Genomic DNA, 20,966 nt, shown 5'->3' with positions numbered 1-20,966 from the left:
AGGGAGAGAGAGCGAGAGGGAGACAAACCCACGCCTACACAAGACATTTTGTCACCCAAGCCAACCCTTGAAAAGGCTGCTTTGCAGAGCCAAAACAAGAAGAATGGTGCGTTTTGCAGCCGCCGCCCACTGCAATGAATCTGAATAACTCCTCCTTTAGGGCGCAAGCAACTCCCCTCCCCCTTGCAGTCTTTCCAATTCACGATACAAAAAGACGGACAGGACAGGTTGCCTGACTTTCCGTCACTGCCACCCTTTGCCATCCTTACCCGTAGAAAGCCCTTTCATCATCCCCAAACCCTAATCTTTTCCCTTTCCTTCCCAGCCCCCAAACCCTGCCCTCTGTACCTTTCTCACCACCCGCTTCCCTTCTCCTGTCATCCCCCTACCACCCGGGAAAAAAAGAGATTGCCCCCTCCTTCCACTAGCCCACCCTCCCACCCAAAGAACAACTTCTTCTGCGCAGCTTGTTTTCTAGGCAGCAGCGCTATTGTGATGTCATCGGGGGGCATTGTGACAAGCCGCCAGTGTTCCGTCTCTTCATGTTGTGCACAGTTCAAACGGAAAATACATCAACAGGCAGACTACAGAAAAGCTTACTATCAAAGGTTAGAGGGGGGCTTTCTCAGAGGGCTTTTTACAGTTTTTCTATTCCCAATTAGCCGTTTAAGTGTACTTATTGAAAGTAGTAATTCTTTCATAGGCCGCCCTTTCTTAGTATTTGACGTTCCTTATATTGCGGTATGAGGCTTCGCAGTAGGTTGCAAACATTCATCACCCATGACTGTCCCCAATTGAGCTCAGAAGCTCAATGTCTATCATGACCTCTCTTTTAGAATGTCCAAGAGCAAGCAAACTATTCCTCCAGGAGAGGGCGCCAACAGACTACTAAAGAGATCATCATTACTCAAAGAAAACCCCAAAAACCAATGCATGATAGGAATAAACAGGTAACTTTCTTTGGAGTGGAAGCGGAGAGATCGCACCAGATGCCAATTCTAGATGTTATCACACCTGTGGTCACTGCAGCAGCAGGTGAATCCACTTTGTCCAAAAGGGATCTATTCCATTCAATTGCAAATGATCTAGATAAGACAGAGAACTGCAGCACGGGGACATAGCCGAGTTGGTCAGGTTGAGTGGTGATGAGTTTGCTATTTGGATGAATAAAGAAAGTCAAAAGTGTGAAAGATAAAAAACAAAAGGAGGAAGTGTGAAAAGTGAATGGGCCAAATTGAGGTGCATATGAAGACGTATGCTTTCTTCCAATTCATTAAATCGGGCTAATATGAATCAGGTGAATTGAGTTCTGCTTTTGGAAACTGGGTTAAGAAGGGGTGCACCGTTCCTGGAGGTACTGCAATACCAGGTCAATGCGTGGAGTGGACAGAGCAAGCTCTTTTTCCATCTCCCTGTTCTAAAAATCCATTTAATATATGGTCCCCAGATAGGGGACGTATCAGATATTAAACTGATAAGAACAGATACTACACTTGATCTTAGCCAAAAGGCCGAGAAGCGATAACCAGAATTGGTTTGGGCCTCGAGTGGCACCCTGGCCTATGCCGGACACATCTTAGGGAGAGAGAGCGAGAGGGAGACAAACCCACGCCTACACAAGACATTTTGTCACCCAAGCCAACCCTTGAAAAGGCTGCTTTGCAGAGCCAAAACAAGAAGAATGGTGCGTTTTGCAGCCGCCGCCCACTGCAATGAATCTGAATAACTCCTCCTTTAGGGCGCAAGCAACTCCCCTCCCCCTTGCAGTCTTTCCAATTCACGATACAAAAAGACGGACAGGACAGGTTGCCTGACTTTCCGTCACTGCCACCCTTTGCCATCCTTACCCGTAGAAAGCCCTTTCATCATCCCCAAACCCTAATCTTTTCCCTTTCCTTCCCAGCCCCCAAACCCTGCCCTCTGTACCTTTCTCACCACCCGCTTCCCTTCTCCTGTCATCCCCCTACCACCCGGGAAAAAAAGAGATTGCCCCCTCCTTCCACTAGCCCACCCTCCCACCCAAAGAACAACTTCTTCTGCGCAGCTTGTTTTCTAGGCAGCAGCGCTATTGTGATGTCATCGGGGGGCATTGTGACAAGCCGCCAGTGTTCCGTCTCTTCATGTTGTGCACAGTTCAAACGGAAAATACATCAACAGGCAGACTACAGAAAAGCTTACTATCAAAGGTTAGAGGGGGGCTTTCTCAGAGGGCTTTTTACAGTTTTTCTATTCCCAATTAGCCGTTTAAGTGTACTTATTGAAAGTAGTAATTCTTTCATAGGCCGCCCTTTCTTAGTATTTGACGTTCCTTATATTGCGGTATGAGGCTTCGCAGTAGGTTGCAAACATTCATCACCCATGACTGTCCCCAATTGAGCTCAGAAGCTCAATGTCTATCATGACCTCTCTTTTAGAATGTCCAAGAGCAAGCAAACTATTCCTCCAGGAGAGGGCGCCAACAGACTACTAAAGAGATCATCATTACTCAAAGAAAACCCCAAAAACCAATGCATGATAGGAATAAACAGGTAACTTTCTTTGGAGTGGAAGCGGAGAGATCGCACCAGATGCCAATTCTAGATGTTATCACACCTGTGGTCACTGCAGCAGCAGGTGAATCCACTTTGTCCAAAAGGGATCTATTCCATTCAATTGCAAATGATCTAGATAAGACAGAGAACTGCAGCACGGGGACATAGCCGAGTTGGTCAGGTTGAGTGGTGATGAGTTTGCTATTTGGATGAATAAAGAAAGTCAAAAGTGTGAAAGATAAAAAACAAAAGGAGGAAGTGTGAAAAGTGAATGGGCCAAATTGAGGTGCATATGAAGACGTATGCTTTCTTCCAATTCATTAAATCGGGCTAATATGAATCAGGTGAATTGAGTTCTGCTTTTGGAAACTGGGTTAAGAAGGGGTGCACCGTTCCTGGAGGTACTGCAATACCAGGTCAATGCGTGGAGTGGACAGAGCAAGCTCTTTTTCCATCTCCCTGTTCTAAAAATCCATTTAATATATGGTCCCCAGATAGGGGACGTATCAGATATTAAACTGATAAGAACAGATACTACACTTGATCTTAGCCAAAAGGCCGAGAAGCGATAACCAGAATTGGTTTGGGCCTCGAGTGGCACCCTGGCCTATGCCGGACACATCTTAGGGAGAGAGAGCGAGAGGGAGACAAACCCACGCCTACACAAGACATTTTGTCACCCAAGCCAACCCTTGAAAAGGCTGCTTTGCAGAGCCAAAACAAGAAGAATGGTGCGTTTTGCAGCCGCCGCCCACTGCAATGAATCTGAATAACTCCTCCTTTAGGGCGCAAGCAACTCCCCTCCCCCTTGCAGTCTTTCCAATTCACGATACAAAAAGACGGACAGGACAGGTTGCCTGACTTTCCGTCACTGCCACCCTTTGCCATCCTTACCCGTAGAAAGCCCTTTCATCATCCCCAAACCCTAATCTTTTCCCTTTCCTTCCCAGCCCCCAAACCCTGCCCTCTGTACCTTTCTCACCACCCGCTTCCCTTCTCCTGTCATCCCCCTACCACCCGGGAAAAAAAGAGATTGCCCCCTCCTTCCACTAGCCCACCCTCCCACCCAAAGAACAACTTCTTCTGCGCAGCTTGTTTTCTAGGCAGCAGCGCTATTGTGATGTCATCGGGGGGCATTGTGACAAGCCGCCAGTGTTCCGTCTCTTCATGTTGTGCACAGTTCAAACGGAAAATACATCAACAGGCAGACTACAGAAAAGCTTACTATCAAAGGTTAGAGGGGGGCTTTCTCAGAGGGCTTTTTACAGTTTTTCTATTCCCAATTAGCCGTTTAAGTGTACTTATTGAAAGTAGTAATTCTTTCATAGGCCGCCCTTTCTTAGTATTTGACGTTCCTTATATTGCGGTATGAGGCTTCGCAGTAGGTTGCAAACATTCATCACCCATGACTGTCCCCAATTGAGCTCAGAAGCTCAATGTCTATCATGACCTCTCTTTTAGAATGTCCAAGAGCAAGCAAACTATTCCTCCAGGAGAGGGCGCCAACAGACTACTAAAGAGATCATCATTACTCAAAGAAAACCCCAAAAACCAATGCATGATAGGAATAAACAGGTAACTTTCTTTGGAGTGGAAGCGGAGAGATCGCACCAGATGCCAATTCTAGATGTTATCACACCTGTGGTCACTGCAGCAGCAGGTGAATCCACTTTGTCCAAAAGGGATCTATTCCATTCAATTGCAAATGATCTAGATAAGACAGAGAACTGCAGCACGGGGACATAGCCGAGTTGGTCAGGTTGAGTGGTGATGAGTTTGCTATTTGGATGAATAAAGAAAGTCAAAAGTGTGAAAGATAAAAAACAAAAGGAGGAAGTGTGAAAAGTGAATGGGCCAAATTGAGGTGCATATGAAGACGTATGCTTTCTTCCAATTCATTAAATCGGGCTAATATGAATCAGGTGAATTGAGTTCTGCTTTTGGAAACTGGGTTAAGAAGGGGTGCACCGTTCCTGGAGGTACTGCAATACCAGGTCAATGCGTGGAGTGGACAGAGCAAGCTCTTTTTCCATCTCCCTGTTCTAAAAATCCATTTAATATATGGTCCCCAGATAGGGGACGTATCAGATATTAAACTGATAAGAACAGATACTACACTTGATCTTAGCCAAAAGGCCGAGAAGCGATAACCAGAATTGGTTTGGGCCTCGAGTGGCACCCTGGCCTATGCCGGACACATCTTAGGGAGAGAGAGCGAGAGGGAGACAAACCCACGCCTACACAAGACATTTTGTCACCCAAGCCAACCCTTGAAAAGGCTGCTTTGCAGAGCCAAAACAAGAAGAATGGTGCGTTTTGCAGCCGCCGCCCACTGCAATGAATCTGAATAACTCCTCCTTTAGGGCGCAAGCAACTCCCCTCCCCCTTGCAGTCTTTCCAATTCACGATACAAAAAGACGGACAGGACAGGTTGCCTGACTTTCCGTCACTGCCACCCTTTGCCATCCTTACCCGTAGAAAGCCCTTTCATCATCCCCAAACCCTAATCTTTTCCCTTTCCTTCCCAGCCCCCAAACCCTGCCCTCTGTACCTTTCTCACCACCCGCTTCCCTTCTCCTGTCATCCCCCTACCACCCGGGAAAAAAAGAGATTGCCCCCTCCTTCCACTAGCCCACCCTCCCACCCAAAGAACAACTTCTTCTGCGCAGCTTGTTTTCTAGGCAGCAGCGCTATTGTGATGTCATCGGGGGGCATTGTGACAAGCCGCCAGTGTTCCGTCTCTTCATGTTGTGCACAGTTCAAACGGAAAATACATCAACAGGCAGACTACAGAAAAGCTTACTATCAAAGGTTAGAGGGGGGCTTTCTCAGAGGGCTTTTTACAGTTTTTCTATTCCCAATTAGCCGTTTAAGTGTACTTATTGAAAGTAGTAATTCTTTCATAGGCCGCCCTTTCTTAGTATTTGACGTTCCTTATATTGCGGTATGAGGCTTCGCAGTAGGTTGCAAACATTCATCACCCATGACTGTCCCCAATTGAGCTCAGAAGCTCAATGTCTATCATGACCTCTCTTTTAGAATGTCCAAGAGCAAGCAAACTATTCCTCCAGGAGAGGGCGCCAACAGACTACTAAAGAGATCATCATTACTCAAAGAAAACCCCAAAAACCAATGCATGATAGGAATAAACAGGTAACTTTCTTTGGAGTGGAAGCGGAGAGATCGCACCAGATGCCAATTCTAGATGTTATCACACCTGTGGTCACTGCAGCAGCAGGTGAATCCACTTTGTCCAAAAGGGATCTATTCCATTCAATTGCAAATGATCTAGATAAGACAGAGAACTGCAGCACGGGGACATAGCCGAGTTGGTCAGGTTGAGTGGTGATGAGTTTGCTATTTGGATGAATAAAGAAAGTCAAAAGTGTGAAAGATAAAAAACAAAAGGAGGAAGTGTGAAAAGTGAATGGGCCAAATTGAGGTGCATATGAAGACGTATGCTTTCTTCCAATTCATTAAATCGGGCTAATATGAATCAGGTGAATTGAGTTCTGCTTTTGGAAACTGGGTTAAGAAGGGGTGCACCGTTCCTGGAGGTACTGCAATACCAGGTCAATGCGTGGAGTGGACAGAGCAAGCTCTTTTTCCATCTCCCTGTTCTAAAAATCCATTTAATATATGGTCCCCAGATAGGGGACGTATCAGATATTAAACTGATAAGAACAGATACTACACTTGATCTTAGCCAAAAGGCCGAGAAGCGATAACCAGAATTGGTTTGGGCCTCGAGTGGCACCCTGGCCTATGCCGGACACATCTTAGGGAGAGAGAGCGAGAGGGAGACAAACCCACGCCTACACAAGACATTTTGTCACCCAAGCCAACCCTTGAAAAGGCTGCTTTGCAGAGCCAAAACAAGAAGAATGGTGCGTTTTGCAGCCGCCGCCCACTGCAATGAATCTGAATAACTCCTCCTTTAGGGCGCAAGCAACTCCCCTCCCCCTTGCAGTCTTTCCAATTCACGATACAAAAAGACGGACAGGACAGGTTGCCTGACTTTCCGTCACTGCCACCCTTTGCCATCCTTACCCGTAGAAAGCCCTTTCATCATCCCCAAACCCTAATCTTTTCCCTTTCCTTCCCAGCCCCCAAACCCTGCCCTCTGTACCTTTCTCACCACCCGCTTCCCTTCTCCTGTCATCCCCCTACCACCCGGGAAAAAAAGAGATTGCCCCCTCCTTCCACTAGCCCACCCTCCCACCCAAAGAACAACTTCTTCTGCGCAGCTTGTTTTCTAGGCAGCAGCGCTATTGTGATGTCATCGGGGGGCATTGTGACAAGCCGCCAGTGTTCCGTCTCTTCATGTTGTGCACAGTTCAAACGGAAAATACATCAACAGGCAGACTACAGAAAAGCTTACTATCAAAGGTTAGAGGGGGGCTTTCTCAGAGGGCTTTTTACAGTTTTTCTATTCCCAATTAGCCGTTTAAGTGTACTTATTGAAAGTAGTAATTCTTTCATAGGCCGCCCTTTCTTAGTATTTGACGTTCCTTATATTGCGGTATGAGGCTTCGCAGTAGGTTGCAAACATTCATCACCCATGACTGTCCCCAATTGAGCTCAGAAGCTCAATGTCTATCATGACCTCTCTTTTAGAATGTCCAAGAGCAAGCAAACTATTCCTCCAGGAGAGGGCGCCAACAGACTACTAAAGAGATCATCATTACTCAAAGAAAACCCCAAAAACCAATGCATGATAGGAATAAACAGGTAACTTTCTTTGGAGTGGAAGCGGAGAGATCGCACCAGATGCCAATTCTAGATGTTATCACACCTGTGGTCACTGCAGCAGCAGGTGAATCCACTTTGTCCAAAAGGGATCTATTCCATTCAATTGCAAATGATCTAGATAAGACAGAGAACTGCAGCACGGGGACATAGCCGAGTTGGTCAGGTTGAGTGGTGATGAGTTTGCTATTTGGATGAATAAAGAAAGTCAAAAGTGTGAAAGATAAAAAACAAAAGGAGGAAGTGTGAAAAGTGAATGGGCCAAATTGAGGTGCATATGAAGACGTATGCTTTCTTCCAATTCATTAAATCGGGCTAATATGAATCAGGTGAATTGAGTTCTGCTTTTGGAAACTGGGTTAAGAAGGGGTGCACCGTTCCTGGAGGTACTGCAATACCAGGTCAATGCGTGGAGTGGACAGAGCAAGCTCTTTTTCCATCTCCCTGTTCTAAAAATCCATTTAATATATGGTCCCCAGATAGGGGACGTATCAGATATTAAACTGATAAGAACAGATTTTTTTTTTTTTTTTTTTTTTTTTTGAAGGATGAGTTTGAAAATAATAAAGTGACCGCCTCTCGTTGCCCAGGTAACTGTCCGTCACAAGAGGGCTATGACATCCTACGATGCACACTCCCCCAAGGTCAGCAGTTGTGCAATACCCTGGCACCTTTCAGCACCAACCAAGGTAGTACCCTCCCAAACTACACTTGATCTTAGCCAAAAGGCCGAGAAGCGATAACCAGAATTGGTTTGGGCCTCGAGTGGCACCCTGGCCTATGCCGGACACATCTTAGGGAGAGAGAGCGAGAGGGAGACAAACCCACGCCTACACAAGACATTTTGTCACCCAAGCCAACCCTTGAAAAGGCTGCTTTGCAGAGCCAAAACAAGAAGAATGGTGCGTTTTGCAGCCGCCGCCCACTGCAATGAATCTGAATAACTCCTCCTTTAGGGCGCAAGCAACTCCCCTCCCCCTTGCAGTCTTTCCAATTCACGATACAAAAAGACGGACAGGACAGGTTGCCTGACTTTCCGTCACTGCCACCCTTTGCCATCCTTACCCGTAGAAAGCCCTTTCATCATCCCCAAACCCTAATCTTTTCCCTTTCCTTCCCAGCCCCCAAACCCTGCCCTCTGTACCTTTCTCACCACCCGCTTCCCTTCTCCTGTCATCCCCCTACCACCCGGGAAAAAAAGAGATTGCCCCCTCCTTCCACTAGCCCACCCTCCCACCCAAAGAACAACTTCTTCTGCGCAGCTTGTTTTCTAGGCAGCAGCGCTATTGTGATGTCATCGGGGGGCATTGTGACAAGCCGCCAGTGTTCCGTCTCTTCATGTTGTGCACAGTTCAAACGGAAAATACATCAACAGGCAGACTACAGAAAAGCTTACTATCAAAGGTTAGAGGGGGGCTTTCTCAGAGGGCTTTTTACAGTTTTTCTATTCCCAATTAGCCGTTTAAGTGTACTTATTGAAAGTAGTAATTCTTTCATAGGCCGCCCTTTCTTAGTATTTGACGTTCCTTATATTGCGGTATGAGGCTTCGCAGTAGGTTGCAAACATTCATCACCCATGACTGTCCCCAATTGAGCTCAGAAGCTCAATGTCTATCATGACCTCTCTTTTAGAATGTCCAAGAGCAAGCAAACTATTCCTCCAGGAGAGGGCGCCAACAGACTACTAAAGAGATCATCATTACTCAAAGAAAACCCCAAAAACCAATGCATGATAGGAATAAACAGGTAACTTTCTTTGGAGTGGAAGCGGAGAGATCGCACCAGATGCCAATTCTAGATGTTATCACACCTGTGGTCACTGCAGCAGCAGGTGAATCCACTTTGTCCAAAAGGGATCTATTCCATTCAATTGCAAATGATCTAGATAAGACAGAGAACTGCAGCACGGGGACATAGCCGAGTTGGTCAGGTTGAGTGGTGATGAGTTTGCTATTTGGATGAATAAAGAAAGTCAAAAGTGTGAAAGATAAAAAACAAAAGGAGGAAGTGTGAAAAGTGAATGGGCCAAATTGAGGTGCATATGAAGACGTATGCTTTCTTCCAATTCATTAAATCGGGCTAATATGAATCAGGTGAATTGAGTTCTGCTTTTGGAAACTGGGTTAAGAAGGGGTGCACCGTTCCTGGAGGTACTGCAATACCAGGTCAATGCGTGGAGTGGACAGAGCAAGCTCTTTTTCCATCTCCCTGTTCTAAAAATCCATTTAATATATGGTCCCCAGATAGGGGACGTATCAGATATTAAACTGATAAGAACAGATTTTTTTTTTTTTTTTTTTTTTTTTTGAAGGATGAGTTTGAAAATAATAAAGTGACCGCCTCTCGTTGCCCAGGTAACTGTCCGTCACAAGAGGGCTATGACATCCTACGATGCACACTCCCCCAAGGTCAGCAGTTGTGCAATACCCTGGCACCTTTCAGCACCAACCAAGGTAGTACCCTCCCAAACTACACTTGATCTTAGCCAAAAGGCCGAGAAGCGATAACCAGAATTGGTTTGGGCCTCGAGTGGCACCCTGGCCTATGCCGGACACATCTTAGGGAGAGAGAGCGAGAGGGAGACAAACCCACGCCTACACAAGACATTTTGTCACCCAAGCCAACCCTTGAAAAGGCTGCTTTGCAGAGCCAAAACAAGAAGAATGGTGCGTTTTGCAGCCGCCGCCCACTGCAATGAATCTGAATAACTCCTCCTTTAGGGCGCAAGCAACTCCCCTCCCCCTTGCAGTCTTTCCAATTCACGATACAAAAAGACGGACAGGACAGGTTGCCTGACTTTCCGTCACTGCCACCCTTTGCCATCCTTACCCGTAGAAAGCCCTTTCATCATCCCCAAACCCTAATCTTTTCCCTTTCCTTCCCAGCCCCCAAACCCTGCCCTCTGTACCTTTCTCACCACCCGCTTCCCTTCTCCTGTCATCCCCCTACCACCCGGGAAAAAAAGAGATTGCCCCCTCCTTCCACTAGCCCACCCTCCCACCCAAAGAACAACTTCTTCTGCGCAGCTTGTTTTCTAGGCAGCAGCGCTATTGTGATGTCATCGGGGGGCATTGTGACAAGCCGCCAGTGTTCCGTCTCTTCATGTTGTGCACAGTTCAAACGGAAAATACATCAACAGGCAGACTACAGAAAAGCTTACTATCAAAGGTTAGAGGGGGGCTTTCTCAGAGGGCTTTTTACAGTTTTTCTATTCCCAATTAGCCGTTTAAGTGTACTTATTGAAAGTAGTAATTCTTTCATAGGCCGCCCTTTCTTAGTATTTGACGTTCCTTATATTGCGGTATGAGGCTTCGCAGTAGGTTGCAAACATTCATCACCCATGACTGTCCCCAATTGAGCTCAGAAGCTCAATGTCTATCATGACCTCTCTTTTAGAATGTCCAAGAGCAAGCAAACTATTCCTCCAGGAGAGGGCGCCAACAGACTACTAAAGAGATCATCATTACTCAAAGAAAACCCCAAAAACCAATGCATGATAGGAATAAACAGGTAACTTTCTTTGGAGTGGAAGCGGAGAGATCGCACCAGATGCCAATTCTAGATGTTATCACACCTGTGGTCACTGCAGCAGCAGGTGAATCCACTTTGTCCAAAAGGGATCTATTCCATTCAATTGCAAATGATCTAGATAAGACAGAGAACTGCAGCACGGGGACATAGCCGAGTTGGTCAGGTTGAGTGGTGATGAGTTTGCTATTTGGATGAATAAAGAAAGTCAAAAGTGTGAAAGATAAAAAACAAAAGGAGGAAGTGTGAAAAGTGAATGGGCCAAATTGAGGTGCATATGAAGACGTATGCTTTCTTCCAATTCATTAAATCGGGCTAATATGAATCAGGTGAATTGAGTTCTGCTTTTGGAAACTGGGTTAAGAAGGGGTGCACCGTTCCTGGAGGTACTGCAATACCAGGTCAATGCGTGGAGTGGACAGAGCAAGCTCTTTTTCCATCTCCCTGTTCTAAAAATCCATTTAATATATGGTCCCCAGATAGGGGACGTATCAGATATTAAACTGATAAGAACAGATACTACACTTGATCTTAGCCAAAAGGCCGAGAAGCGATAACCAGAATTGGTTTGGGCCTCGAGTGGCACCCTGGCCTATGCCGGACACATCTTAGGGAGAGAGAGCGAGAGGGAGACAAACCCACGCCTACACAAGACATTTTGTCACCCAAGCCAACCCTTGAAAAGGCTGCTTTGCAGAGCCAAAACAAGAAGAATGGTGCGTTTTGCAGCCGCCGCCCACTGCAATGAATCTGAATAACTCCTCCTTTAGGGCGCAAGCAACTCCCCTCCCCCTTGCAGTCTTTCCAATTCACGATACAAAAAGACGGACAGGACAGGTTGCCTGACTTTCCGTCACTGCCACCCTTTGCCATCCTTACCCGTAGAAAGCCCTTTCATCATCCCCAAACCCTAATCTTTTCCCTTTCCTTCCCAGCCCCCAAACCCTGCCCTCTGTACCTTTCTCACCACCCGCTTCCCTTCTCCTGTCATCCCCCTACCACCCGGGAAAAAAAGAGATTGCCCCCTCCTTCCACTAGCCCACCCTCCCACCCAAAGAACAACTTCTTCTGCGCAGCTTGTTTTCTAGGCAGCAGCGCTATTGTGATGTCATCGGGGGGCATTGTGACAAGCCGCCAGTGTTCCGTCTCTTCATGTTGTGCACAGTTCAAACGGAAAATACATCAACAGGCAGACTACAGAAAAGCTTACTATCAAAGGTTAGAGGGGGGCTTTCTCAGAGGGCTTTTTACAGTTTTTCTATTCCCAATTAGCCGTTTAAGTGTACTTATTGAAAGTAGTAATTCTTTCATAGGCCGCCCTTTCTTAGTATTTGACGTTCCTTATATTGCGGTATGAGGCTTCGCAGTAGGTTGCAAACATTCATCACCCATGACTGTCCCCAATTGAGCTCAGAAGCTCAATGTCTATCATGACCTCTCTTTTAGAATGTCCAAGAGCAAGCAAACTATTCCTCCAGGAGAGGGCGCCAACAGACTACTAAAGAGATCATCATTACTCAAAGAAAACCCCAAAAACCAATGCATGATAGGAATAAACAGGTAACTTTCTTTGGAGTGGAAGCGGAGAGATCGCACCAGATGCCAATTCTAGATGTTATCACACCTGTGGTCACTGCAGCAGCAGGTGAATCCACTTTGTCCAAAAGGGATCTATTCCATTCAATTGCAAATGATCTAGATAAGACAGAGAACTGCAGCACGGGGACATAGCCGAGTTGGTCAGGTTGAGTGGTGATGAGTTTGCTATTTGGATGAATAAAGAAAGTCAAAAGTGTGAAAGATAAAAAACAAAAGGAGGAAGTGTGAAAAGTGAATGGGCCAAATTGAGGTGCATATGAAGACGTATGCTTTCTTCCAATTCATTAAATCGGGCTAATATGAATCAGGTGAATTGAGTTCTGCTTTTGGAAACTGGGTTAAGAAGGGGTGCACCGTTCCTGGAGGTACTGCAATACCAGGTCAATGCGTGGAGTGGACAGAGCAAGCTCTTTTTCCATCTCCCTGTTCTAAAAATCCATTTAATATATGGTCCCCAGATAGGGGACGTATCAGATATTAAACTGATAAGAACAGATACTACACTTGATCTTAGCCAAAAGGCCGAGAAGCGATAACCAGAATTGGTTTGGGCCTCGAGTGGCACCCTGGCCTATGCCGGACACATCTTAGGGAGAGAGAGCGAGAGGGAGACAAACCCACGCCTACACAAGACATTTTGTCACCCAAGCCAACCCTTGAAAAGGCTGCTTTGCAGAGCCAAAACAAGAAGAATGGTGCGTTTTGCAGCCGCCGCCCACTGCAATGAATCTGAATAACTCCTCCTTTAGGGCGCAAGCAACTCCCCTCCCCCTTGCAGTCTTTCCAATTCACGATACAAAAAGACGGACAGGACAGGTTGCCTGACTTTCCGTCACTGCCACCCTTTGCCATCCTTACCCGTAGAAAGCCCTTTCATCATCCCCAAACCCTAATCTTTTCCCTTTCCTTCCCAGCCCCCAAACCCTGCCCTCTGTACCTTTCTCACCACCCGCTTCCCTTCTCCTGTCATCCCCCTACCACCCGGGAAAAAAAGAGATTGCCCCCTCCTTCCACTAGCCCACCCTCCCACCCAAAGAACAACTTCTTCTGCGCAGCTTGTTTTCTAGGCAGCAGCGCTATTGTGATGTCATCGGGGGGCATTGTGACAAGCCGCCAGTGTTCCGTCTCTTCATGTTGTGCACAGTTCAAACGGAAAATACATCAACAGGCAGACTACAGAAAAGCTTACTATCAAAGGTTAGAGGGGGGCTTTCTCAGAGGGCTTTTTACAGTTTTTCTATTCCCAATTAGCCGTTTAAGTGTACTTATTGAAAGTAGTAATTCTTTCATAGGCCGCCCTTTCTTAGTATTTGACGTTCCTTATATTGCGGTATGAGGCTTCGCAGTAGGTTGCAAACATTCATCACCCATGACTGTCCCCAATTGAGCTCAGAAGCTCAATGTCTATCATGACCTCTCTTTTAGAATGTCCAAGAGCAAGCAAACTATTCCTCCAGGAGAGGGCGCCAACAGACTACTAAAGAGATCATCATTACTCAAAGAAAACCCCAAAAACCAATGCATGATAGGAATAAACAGGTAACTTTCTTTGGAGTGGAAGCGGAGAGATCGCACCAGATGCCAATTCTAGATGTTATCACACCTGTGGTCACTGCAGCAGCAGGTGAATCCACTTTGTCCAAAAGGGATCTATTCCATTCAATTGCAAATGATCTAGATAAGACAGAGAACTGCAGCACGGGGACATAGCCGAGTTGGTCAGGTTGAGTGGTGATGAGTTTGCTATTTGGATGAATAAAGAAAGTCAAAAGTGTGAAAGATAAAAAACAAAAGGAGGAAGTGTGAAAAGTGAATGGGCCAAATTGAGGTGCATATGAAGACGTATGCTTTCTTCCAATTCATTAAATCGGGCTAATATGAATCAGGTGAATTGAGTTCTGCTTTTGGAAACTGGGTTAAGAAGGGGTGCACCGTTCCTGGAGGTACTGCAATACCAGGTCAATGCGTGGAGTGGACAGAGCAAGCTCTTTTTCCATCTCCCTGTTCTAAAAATCCATTTAATATATGGTCCCCAGATAGGGGACGTATCAGATATTAAACTGATAAGAACAGATACTACACTTGATCTTAGCCAAAAGGCCGAGAAGCGATAACCAGAATTGGTTTGGGCCTCGAGTGGCACCCTGGCCTATGCCGGACACATCTTAGGGAGAGAGAGCGAGAGGGAGACAAACCCACGCCTACACAAGACATTTTGTCACCCAAGCCAACCCTTGAAAAGGCTGCTTTGCAGAGCCAAAACAAGAAGAATGGTGCGTTTTGCAGCCGCCGCCCACTGCAATGAATCTGAATAACTCCTCCTTTAGGGCGCAAGCAACTCCCCTCCCCCTTGCAGTCTTTCCAATTCACGATACAAAAAGACGGACAGGACAGGTTGCCTGACTTTCCGTCACTGCCACCCTTTGCCATCCTTACCCGTAGAAAGCCCTTTCATCATCCCCAAACCCTAATCTTTTCCCTTTCCTTCCCAGCCCCCAAACCCTGCCCTCTGTACCTTTCTCACCACCCGCTTCCCTTCTCCTGTCATCCCCCTACCACCCGGGAAAAAAAGAGATTGCCCCCTCCTTCCACTAGCCCACCCTCCCACCCAAAGAACAACTTCTTCTGCGCAGCTTGTTTTCTAGGCAGCAGCGCTATTGTGATGTCATCGGGGGGCATTGTGACAAGCCGCCAGTGTTCCGTCTCTTCATGTTGTGCACAGTTCAAACGGAAAATACATCAACAGGCAGACTACAGAAAAGCTTACTATCAAAGGTTAGAGGGGGGCTTTCTCAGAGGGCTTTTTACAGTTTTTCTATTCCCAATTAGCCGTTTAAGTGTACTTATTGAAAGTAGTAATTCTTTCATAGGCCGCCCTTTCTTAGTATTTGACGTTCCTTATATTGCGGTATGAGGCTTCGCAGTAGGTTGCAAACATTCATCACCCATGACTGTCCCCAATTGAGCTCAGAAGCTCAATGTCTATCATGACCTCTCTTTTAGAATGTCCAAGAGCAAGCAAACTATTCCTCCAGGAGAGGGCGCCAACAGACTACTAAAGAGATCATCATTACTCAAAGAAAACCCCAAAAACCAATGCATGATAGGAATAAACAGGTAACTTTCTTTGGAGTGGAAGCGGAGAGATCGCACCAGATGCCAATTCTAGATGTTATCACACCTGTGGTCACTGCAGCAGCAGGTGAATCCACTTTGTCCAAAAGGGATCTATTCCATTCAATTGCAAATGATCTAGATAAGACAGAGAACTGCAGCACGGGGACATAGCCGAGTTGGTCAGGTTGAGTGGTGATGAGTTTGCTATTTGGATGAATAAAGAAAGTCAAAAGTGTGAAAGATAAAAAACAAAAGGAGGAAGTGTGAAAAGTGAATGGGCCAAATTGAGGTGCATATGAAGACGTATGCTTTCTTCCAATTCATTAAATCGGGCTAATATGAATCAGGTGAATTGAGTTCTGCTTTTGGAAACTGGGTTAAGAAGGGGTGCACCGTTCCTGGAGGTACTGCAATACCAGGTCAATGCGTGGAGTGGACAGAGCAAGCTCTTTTTCCATCTCCCTGTTCTAAAAATCCATTTAATATATGGTCCCCAGATAGGGGACGTATCAGATATTAAACTGATAAGAACAGATACTACACTTGATCTTAGCCAAAAGGCCGAGAAGCGATAACCAGAATTGGTTTGGGCCTCGAGTGGCACCCTGGCCTATGCCGGACACATCTTAGGGAGAGAGAGCGAGAGGGAGACAAACCCACGCCTACACAAGACATTTTGTCACCCAAGCCAACCCTTGAAAAGGCTGCTTTGCAGAGCCAAAACAAGAAGAATGGTGCGTTTTGCAGCCGCCGCCCACTGCAATGAATCTGAATAACTCCTCCTTTAGGGCGCAAGCAACTCCCCTCCCCCTTGCAGTCTTTCCAATTCACGATACAAAAAGACGGACAGGACAGGTTGCCTGACTTTCCGTCACTGCCACCCTTTGCCATCCTTACCCGTAGAAAGCCCTTTCATCATCCCCAAACCCTAATCTTTTCCCTTTCCTTCCCAGCCCCCAAACCCTGCCCTCTGTACCTTTCTCACCACCCGCTTCCCTTCTCCTGTCATCCCCCTACCACCCGGGAAAAAAAGAGATTGCCCCCTCCTTCCACTAGCCCACCCTCCCACCCAAAGAACAACTTCTTCTGCGCAGCTTGTTTTCTAGGCAGCAGCGCTATTGTGATGTCATCGGGGGGCATTGTGACAAGCCGCCAGTGTTCCGTCTCTTCATGTTGTGCACAGTTCAAACGGAAAATACATCAACAGGCAGACTACAGAAAAGCTTACTATCAAAGGTTAGAGGGGGGCTTTCTCAGAGGGCTTTTTACAGTTTTTCTATTCCCAATTAGCCGTTTAAGTGTACTTATTGAAAGTAGTAATTCTTTCATAGGCCGCCCTTTCTTAGTATTTGACGTTCCTTATATTGCGGTATGAGGCTTCGCAGTAGGTTGCAAACATTCATCACCCATGACTGTCCCCAATTGAGCTCAGAAGCTCAATGTCTATCATGACCTCTCTTTTAGAATGTCCAAGAGCAAGCAAACTATTCCTCCAGGAGAGGGCGCCAACAGACTACTAAAGAGATCATCATTACTCAAAGAAAACCCCAAAAACCAATGCATGATAGGAATAAACAGGTAACTTTCTTTGGAGTGGAAGCGGAGAGATCGCACCAGATGCCAATTCTAGATGTTATCACACCTGTGGTCACTGCAGCAGCAGGTGAATCCACTTTGTCCAAAAGGGATCTATTCCATTCAATTGCAAATGATCTAGATAAGACAGAGAACTGCAGCACGGGGACATAGCCGAGTTGGTCAGGTTGAGTGGTGATGAGTTTGCTATTTGGATGAATAAAGAAAGTCAAAAGTGTGAAAGATAAAAAACAAAAGGAGGAAGTGTGAAAAGTGAATGGGCCAAATTGAGGTGCATATGAAGACGTATGCTTTCTTCCAATTCATTAAATCGGGCTAATATGAATCAGGTGAATTGAGTTCTGCTTTTGGAAACTGGGTTAAGAAGGGGTGCACCGTTCCTGGAGGTACTGCAATACCAGGTCAATGCGTGGAGTGGACAGAGCAAGCTCTTTTTCCATCTCCCTGTTCTAAAAATCCATTTAATATATGGTCCCCAGATAGGGGACGTATCAGATATTAAACTGATAAGAACAGATACTACACTTGATCTTAGCCAAAAGGCCGAGAAGCGATAACCAGAATTGGTTTGGGCCTCGAGTGGCACCCTGGCCTATGCCGGACACATCTTAGGGAGAGAGAGCGAGAGGGAGACAAACCCACGCCTACACAAGACATTTTGTCACCCAAGCCAACCCTTGAAAAGGCTGCTTTGCAGAGCCAAAACAAGAAGAATGGTGCGTTTTGCAGCCGCCGCCCACTGCAATGAATCTGAATAACTCCTCCTTTAGGGCGCAAGCAACTCCCCTCCCCCTTGCAGTCTTTCCAATTCACGATACAAAAAGACGGACAGGACAGGTTGCCTGACTTTCCGTCACTGCCACCCTTTGCCATCCTTACCCGTAGAAAGCCCTTTCATCATCCCCAAACCCTAATCTTTTCCCTTTCCTTCCCAGCCCCCAAACCCTGCCCTCTGTACCTTTCTCACCACCCGCTTCCCTTCTCCTGTCATCCCCCTACCACCCGGGAAAAAAAGAGATTGCCCCCTCCTTCCACTAGCCCACCCTCCCACCCAAAGAACAACTTCTTCTGCGCAGCTTGTTTTCTAGGCAGCAGCGCTATTGTGATGTCATCGGGGGGCATTGTGACAAGCCGCCAGTGTTCCGTCTCTTCATGTTGTGCACAGTTCAAACGGAAAATACATCAACAGGCAGACTACAGAAAAGCTTACTATCAAAGGTTAGAGGGGGGCTTTCTCAGAGGGCTTTTTACAGTTTTTCTATTCCCAATTAGCCGTTTAAGTGTACTTATTGAAAGTAGTAATTCTTTCATAGGCCGCCCTTTCTTAGTATTTGACGTTCCTTATATTGCGGTATGAGGCTTCGCAGTAGGTTGCAAACATTCATCACCCATGACTGTCCCCAATTGAGCTCAGAAGCTCAATGTCTATCATGACCTCTCTTTTAGAATGTCCAAGAGCAAGCAAACTATTCCTCCAGGAGAGGGCGCCAACAGACTACTAAAGAGATCATCATTACTCAAAGAAAACCCCAAAAACCAATGCATGATAGGAATAAACAGGTAACTTTCTTTGGAGTGGAAGCGGAGAGATCGCACCAGATGCCAATTCTAGATGTTATCACACCTGTGGTCACTGCAGCAGCAGGTGAATCCACTTTGTCCAAAAGGGATCTATTCCATTCAATTGCAAATGATCTAGATAAGACAGAGAACTGCAGCACGGGGACATAGCCGAGTTGGTCAGGTTGAGTGGTGATGAGTTTGCTATTTGGATGAATAAAGAAAGTCAAAAGTGTGAAAGATAAAAAACAAAAGGAGGAAGTGTGAAAAGTGAATGGGCCAAATTGAGGTGCATATGAAGACGTATGCTTTCTTCCAATTCATTAAATCGGGCTAATATGAATCAGGTGAATTGAGTTCTGCTTTTGGAAACTGGGTTAAGAAGGGGTGCACCGTTCCTGGAGGTACTGCAATACCAGGTCAATGCGTGGAGTGGACAGAGCAAGCTCTTTTTCCATCTCCCTGTTCTAAAAATCCATTTAATATATGGTCCCCAGATAGGGGACGTATCAGATATTAAACTGATAAGAACAGATACTACACTTGATCTTAGCCAAAAGGCCGAGAAGCGATAACCAGAATTGGTTTGGGCCTCGAGTGGCACCCTGGCCTATGCCGGACACATCTTAGGGAGAGAGAGCGAGAGGGAGACAAACCCACGCCTACACAAGACATTTTGTCACCCAAGCCAACCCTTGAAAAGGCTGCTTTGCAGAGCCAAAACAAGAAGAATGGTGCGTTTTGCAGCCGCCGCCCACTGCAATGAATCTGAATAACTCCTCCTTTAGGGCGCAAGCAACTCCCCTCCCCCTTGCAGTCTTTCCAATTCACGATACAAAAAGACGGACAGGACAGGTTGCCTGACTTTCCGTCACTGCCACCCTTTGCCATCCTTACCCGTAGAAAGCCCTTTCATCATCCCCAAACCCTAATCTTTTCCCTTTCCTTCCCAGCCCCCAAACCCTGCCCTCTGTACCTTTCTCACCACCCGCTTCCCTTCTCCTGTCATCCCCCTACCACCCGGGAAAAAAAGAGATTGCCCCCTCCTTCCACTAGCCCACCCTCCCACCCAAAGAACAACTTCTTCTGCGCAGCTTGTTTTCTAGGCAGCAGCGCTATTGTGATGTCATCGGGGGGCATTGTGACAAGCCGCCAGTGTTCCGTCTCTTCATGTTGTGCACAGTTCAAACGGAAAATACATCAACAGGCAGACTACAGAAAAGCTTACTATCAAAGGTTAGAGGGGGGCTTTCTCAGAGGGCTTTTTACAGTTTTTCTATTCCCAATTAGCCGTTTAAGTGTACTTATTGAAAGTAGTAATTCTTTCATAGGCCGCCCTTTCTTAGTATTTGACGTTCCTTATATTGCGGTATGAGGCTTTGCAGTAGGTTGCAAACATTCATCACCCATGACTGTCCCCAATTGAGCTCAGAAGCTCAATGTCTATCATGACCTCTCTTTTAGAATGTCCAAGAGCAAGCAAACTATTCCTCCAGGAGAGGGCGCCAACAGACTACTAAAGAGATCATCATTACTCAAAGAAAACCCCAAAAACCAATGCATGATAGGAATAAACAGGTAACTTTCTTTGGAGTGGAAGCGGAGAGATCGCACCAGATGCCAATTCTAGATGTTATCACACCTGTGGTCACTGCAGCAGCAGGTGAATCCACTTTGTCCAAAAGGGATCTATTCCATTCAATTGCAAATGATCTAGATAAGACAGAGAACTGCAGCACGGGGACATAGCCGAGTTGGTCAGGTTGAGTGGTGATGAGTTTGCTATTTGGATGAATAAAGAAAGTCAAAAGTGTGAAAGATAAAAAACAAAAGGAGGAAGTGTGAAAAGTGAATGGGCCAAATTGAGGTGCATATGAAGACGTATGCTTTCTTCCAATTCATTAAATCGGGCTAATATGAATCAGGTGAATTGAGTTCTGCTTTTGGAAACTGGGTTAAGAAGGGGTGCACCGTTCCTGGAGGTACTGCAATACCAGGTCAATGCGTGGAGTGGACAGAGCAAGCTCTTTTTCCATCTCCCTGTTCTAAAAATCCATTTAATATATGGTCCCCAGATAGGGGACGTATCAGATATTAAACTGATAAGAACAGATACCACACTTGATCTTAGCCAAAAGGCCGAGAAGCGATAACCAGAATTGGTTTGGGCCTCGAGTGGCACCCTGGCCTATGCCGGACACATCTTAGGGAGAGAGAGCGAGAGGGAGACAAACCCACGCCTACACAAGACATTTTGTCACCCAAGCCAACCCTTGAAAAGGCTGC

The 20,966-nt window shown here is 46.3% G+C and overlaps 11 non-coding genes and 2 pseudogenes across 11 annotated transcripts; all 13 read right to left on the bottom strand.

Annotated features, from left to right (window-relative positions):
* Positions 1 to 1,332: 1,332 nt before the first annotated feature.
* Positions 1,333 to 1,523, bottom strand: LOC142270829 (U2 spliceosomal RNA). Its single transcript, XR_012736045.1, has one exon. It is a non-coding gene; the product is annotated as a U2 spliceosomal RNA (small nuclear RNA).
* Positions 1,524 to 2,910: 1,387 nt separating this feature from the next.
* Positions 2,911 to 3,101, bottom strand: LOC142270828 (U2 spliceosomal RNA). Its single transcript, XR_012736044.1, has one exon. It is a non-coding gene; the product is annotated as a U2 spliceosomal RNA (small nuclear RNA).
* A 1,387-nt stretch (positions 3,102 to 4,488) lies between these two features.
* Positions 4,489 to 4,679, bottom strand: LOC142270827 (U2 spliceosomal RNA). The gene has a single exon (XR_012736043.1). It is a non-coding gene; the product is annotated as a U2 spliceosomal RNA (small nuclear RNA).
* A 1,387-nt stretch (positions 4,680 to 6,066) lies between these two features.
* Positions 6,067 to 6,257, bottom strand: LOC142270826 (U2 spliceosomal RNA). The gene has a single exon (XR_012736042.1). It is a non-coding gene; the product is annotated as a U2 spliceosomal RNA (small nuclear RNA).
* Positions 6,258 to 7,644: 1,387 nt separating this feature from the next.
* On the bottom strand, positions 7,645 to 7,845 carry LOC142270800 (U2 spliceosomal RNA; annotated as a pseudogene).
* Positions 7,846 to 9,408: 1,563 nt separating this feature from the next.
* Positions 9,409 to 9,609, bottom strand: LOC142270799 (U2 spliceosomal RNA; annotated as a pseudogene).
* A 1,563-nt stretch (positions 9,610 to 11,172) lies between these two features.
* LOC142270824 (U2 spliceosomal RNA) lies at positions 11,173 to 11,363 on the bottom strand. Its single transcript, XR_012736040.1, has one exon. It is a non-coding gene; the product is annotated as a U2 spliceosomal RNA (small nuclear RNA).
* Positions 11,364 to 12,750: 1,387 nt separating this feature from the next.
* On the bottom strand, positions 12,751 to 12,941 carry LOC142270823 (U2 spliceosomal RNA). Its single transcript, XR_012736039.1, has one exon. It is a non-coding gene; the product is annotated as a U2 spliceosomal RNA (small nuclear RNA).
* Positions 12,942 to 14,328: 1,387 nt separating this feature from the next.
* LOC142270822 (U2 spliceosomal RNA) lies at positions 14,329 to 14,519 on the bottom strand. The gene has a single exon (XR_012736038.1). It is a non-coding gene; the product is annotated as a U2 spliceosomal RNA (small nuclear RNA).
* A 1,387-nt stretch (positions 14,520 to 15,906) lies between these two features.
* On the bottom strand, positions 15,907 to 16,097 carry LOC142270821 (U2 spliceosomal RNA). The gene has a single exon (XR_012736037.1). It is a non-coding gene; the product is annotated as a U2 spliceosomal RNA (small nuclear RNA).
* Positions 16,098 to 17,484: 1,387 nt separating this feature from the next.
* Positions 17,485 to 17,675, bottom strand: LOC142270819 (U2 spliceosomal RNA). Its single transcript, XR_012736036.1, has one exon. It is a non-coding gene; the product is annotated as a U2 spliceosomal RNA (small nuclear RNA).
* A 1,387-nt stretch (positions 17,676 to 19,062) lies between these two features.
* LOC142270818 (U2 spliceosomal RNA) lies at positions 19,063 to 19,253 on the bottom strand. Its single transcript, XR_012736035.1, has one exon. It is a non-coding gene; the product is annotated as a U2 spliceosomal RNA (small nuclear RNA).
* A 1,387-nt stretch (positions 19,254 to 20,640) lies between these two features.
* On the bottom strand, positions 20,641 to 20,831 carry LOC142270848 (U2 spliceosomal RNA). Its single transcript, XR_012736062.1, has one exon. It is a non-coding gene; the product is annotated as a U2 spliceosomal RNA (small nuclear RNA).
* Positions 20,832 to 20,966: the final 135 nt, after the last annotated feature.

The sequence above is a fragment of the Anomaloglossus baeobatrachus genome, unplaced genomic scaffold, assembly GCF_048569485.1.
Source record: "Anomaloglossus baeobatrachus isolate aAnoBae1 unplaced genomic scaffold, aAnoBae1.hap1 Scaffold_3322, whole genome shotgun sequence".
Classification (NCBI taxonomy): domain Eukaryota; kingdom Metazoa; phylum Chordata; class Amphibia; order Anura; family Aromobatidae; genus Anomaloglossus; species Anomaloglossus baeobatrachus.
The sequence above is the reverse complement of the archived record's forward strand: the minus strand, read 5'-3'. Positions and strand labels throughout refer to the sequence as shown.